The following is a 4,272-nucleotide window of genomic DNA, read 5'->3' on the forward strand; positions in this document are numbered from 1 at the left end:
AATGTGCTTTTGCAAGTCAAATTTACTTTACCAATTTATTTCCCATAGAAGTAAATATCTGTCTATCATTTACTCTTTTCACTTTAAGTGATATTTTAAGAGCTTGGTCTAGTTTTTCAGTAGTGTCCGTATGGTTTCATTCAACTACGGGAGATGATTATTTTTTGATGGTTATGCTTTAATTTTTCTAGTAAATGCAGGCACTGTGTCTTGGATAATAGTCATGAATACATTACAGTTGTCACTAACATGATTATGGGCGAGATAATTATCCCAATTGATATTGTTTGACGCCTGTGTCAAGTTTAAAATCTCCCTCCTTGGTACTCTCATTTGCTCTGATATTGTTTTCTTAGTACAAGGAAATCTATTTTTGGATCGCTTTCTTGAGAACAGAATGAAGTTATGGTCTGACAGACCTGTGATCATATTTTGAATTCTCACACACTTATTGGAAAAGACGAGATCTATGCATGTTTCAGAGGAAGTAGTCAGTCTTATAGGACCTTTGATTAATTAAGTAAAGTTAAAATTAGTTCATGATGATTTTAACTGTGTCTGATTCGATTCGTCAAGCCAGTTGATATTGAAATCTCCAAACAAGATAACTTCATTTTTCGTATCACATTCCTTAAGTAGAGCCTGAAGCTCCGCATAAAAAACATTAGACGCTACATCCCAATCAGTGTTATTGACATTTGTGGAGAGAGAGCTATTTTAAGACCAATATATTCAGAGTTGTGTACACAGACCCATTCCATCTGTTTGCACTTTAAGTGTTCCTTTATGTAAAATATCACCCCTCCGCCCTGGATTTCCCACCCAGTCTTTCCTAAACATAGTGTAGCCTGGTTCATGCAGTCCAGCCATCAGTGAATTGATATTTTGCCAGGTCTCAGACAAACATAAAAAGTCCAGGTTCAAGTTGCTTCATAGATGATGAACTTGGTCACTCTTGGGCATAATACTTCTAATATTTAAATGTCCACCAAGTAGACCTCTTGGCTGATATTGTGGGTCCCAGATGAGCTTGGCTTGGAGTGACGGGATCAAGGAGAGGAAAGGAAGGACAGACAGATCAGGGTTGAGATACAGACCCTGGTTCAGGTTTGTTCCTTCTCCCCTAGTTTTTTTTCTCTTCAGTGTTTTGCAGATTTTCTGTCAAGAGGTTAATGTAGAGTTTAGCTTATTTTAACGACAGCTTTGACTTGATTCTTTTAAAAGGTGATCTTTCCTTTGATTGAGGCTTATGTTAGACCAATGGTTTAGTTATCATATATTTGAATTGTTTTCTACTTACTCCTATCTTTTTCTTTTTCTTTTTTAAACAAAAATCTCAGTCTCAATGTAGATTATGACCAAACTTCAGTTCAGGTACGCCCCCCTTGAGGTGAGGCTGGGTACTGCCTGCCTCACTGGCTTGACTTTTCTCAAAATTTTGTGGAGGCATACTGAAAAGGCATCTTTTGCACAAATCAGTGGGAAATATTCATATTTATTGGATGTACGTTTTTCCTTTTTTTTTCTTTTTTCATGATGGCAGGTGAGGCACTGCCTCTCCGGCCTCTCCTGACTGCACGTCACTGTTTCTGTTGACTAGTGGAGGCAGTGAACATTCAGAGTTGTTTCTCCACTCATCCACAGAGTCAACTTAAAGTGACGTTTTAAATCAAAATAGGAAATTGAGGTTAATTTATTCATGCAGCGGTCACATACTGTACATTACGCTTCCTGTGTGGAGGAGGCCCTCAGCCAAGTAGAAAACTGCTTATTTTCAGGAACTGTACTGAACATAAATAATTGCTGCCACATCTCTGAAGGTTGGACGTTCAGTTGGCAACACTGAGGTTGGATTGTTCAACTGGTTGCTGAAAATGTTCTGGCATTGGCTAAAGTTATCAGAATGTACAACATGTTTGAGGGGAAGGAATAAATACGTTTTCACTTCTTCTTATTTCTTTTCGTTCATGCAAATGTAGATTCAGTGTTTTTTTTGTTGTTTTCATTCATCGAAATGTTTCTTTCTTTGTGTTTGTATGTTCGAAATAAACATTCATTCATTCATTCATCTTTGTCATGCTTTTCTTCCTCTCTGGTCAGTGTTTGTTTTCGGACAATAACGCCTTCAAACGAGCAGCTTGTGTAATTGCGTGACATTGTCCAGGTAGTTGGTCTGCTCTCAAGACTGCAGTGTGAATTCAAACCAAATCAACTGAAGGTGGGAAAAAGTGTTAACCATATTTTAAAAAATAATGTGAAAGCAACAAAAAAGACCAGAAACTGCATCTGATTCTTCATTTACACGCCAATTACCGAGCAAATCTGTAATTTCTTCTTTTTTTCTTCTTTCATGAGTGACACTCTCACTCTCACACTCTCAATTGTAGCTCGGACTAAAAGCTTCAGACCTCGATTTTTTTAAAAGCAATGTTATTTGTGCTGCTGTCACTCATCAGTCTGACAAAACACCAGGATATAGGGTTAGGGTTATATCATTTTCAGTTGCCTTTCATTTGGTTGATATTGAATGTGATTAATCAGTTTCCTGATCTTCCTTCTCGGGTGACGGTGGAACAGGAAAAAAAATTTCCTTATGACAGGAATAAACCTGCAGAAACAGACTCAGAGGTGAAGATGTTCTTCTGTCCCAGTTAGAGGATAGAAGGACAGGAAAGATCAGACAGCAAAAACACATGAATCCACTGCAATGTAAAGGCAGGTGAGGCTCGGGATGTGGAACAGGAAGTCGACTTCCAGTATTAGGGTGGATTCACACCTGGTGGAGCAGAACAGAAACCAAGTACCTCACCACAAGTTGGAGCCAAAAGGCTTCTGTAGTATCAAAGATTCCACTTGAGCAGAAAGTGAATGTGTTGTAAGACGCTGAGATGCCGATTCTTATGCCGCTAATGTACATTTGGTCATTAAAGTTACCCAAGATTCAGTGAAGGCATCAGATACAACAATTAATATTAGTGCATAGAAACCTGTCAGTCCCATTGTTGTCATGGCAACAGTTAGAAGCAGAGGTGAGCTCACCTGTGATTGGCTGAGAGCAGTAAAGAGGAGAGTTTTTTACCCAGAATGATTGGCAGGGATGTTGATCCTGGTTCTAATAAACCAAATATAGTTTTTATATTTCCTATATTGTTGCACGTTATCTTATAAATTAAAGACAGCAATACAAATTATAATATTCAATTTCTTTTGGAAAAGTCTGTAAATCATGATGTATAAAATCTGGCCTGGGGCGCCACATATAGGGCCGGCACTGTCAACATCTGACTTCTGCTCTAGAAAGCTGAGTACACTTAAGATTTACTTGCAGAATACGAAAGAACTCGACCCCTGAGGTCTTTAGGAAGAAGTTGATTAGATGTTCCCACTTCTGACTCAGGGTGTTCAGAAGAAACAATGAGAATCATTTTTTAGGTGCTGTGCTCCTCACCTGTGGAACCCATTTTTTTTTAACGTGCCAGCAGCTGACACACTCACTTCTTTAAAATCAGGCCTTAAACATTATTTGCTCAGGCTTTCCTTAAAACAATAGATTTAATTTTTTTAATTTTTTTAATTCTTTAGTCTTAAATTTACACTTTATTGTAATTTCAAAGCCTTTCTTAAAAGCTGTTTTATGGCTTCAGATTAAGATCATTAGTTACTTTACATGAATGCATTTCTTGTGTTTCACATATCTTTCTGCGGGCGCACGTTCCCACCTGCTTCTGACGCACCGCGTCAACGCGCACTGGCTCGTGAAGGAGTAAATTTAAAGGGGGCGCGCGCGTCTTCCGGGATGACTCGGACCACGCGCTCCTTCAGTCTGCGTCGTTGCCATAACAACGACGCGGAGATTTTCGCGAGCCAGGTTTACGGAGATTACCGAGTGGGGTGGCGCCTCTTGAGAGGAGCGCGGAGAGCCGCGCGCTGCCCGTAGGAGGAGGAGGAGGAGGAGGAGGACTGCTTGCGCTCCGACTCGCCTCGCAAACAGCGTCTCCCGCTCGGACGGGCACCGCTGTCACACGCACGCGTGAAATCTGACGTGATGCCCGCGCCGCCGTCCCATTCAGACGCTCGCCGGGATCCTCCCTGCAGACAGTCGTGCGTGAACGCCGCCACCCGCACCGCGGCGTCGTCAGAGCGCAGTCTGCACGGCCACTTCAACCACGGCACGTCTATAGGATAAACCTCATCTGGAGAGAGATTCTACTTGTTATTTATTTATTTATTGGTTTTTTCTTCTTCTTCTTTAATTCATGCGGCAATGTGAAG

The sequence above is a fragment of the Blennius ocellaris genome, assembly GCF_963422515.1.
Source record: "Blennius ocellaris genome assembly, chromosome: 12".
Taxonomy (NCBI): Eukaryota; Metazoa; Chordata; class Actinopteri; order Blenniiformes; family Blenniidae; genus Blennius; species Blennius ocellaris.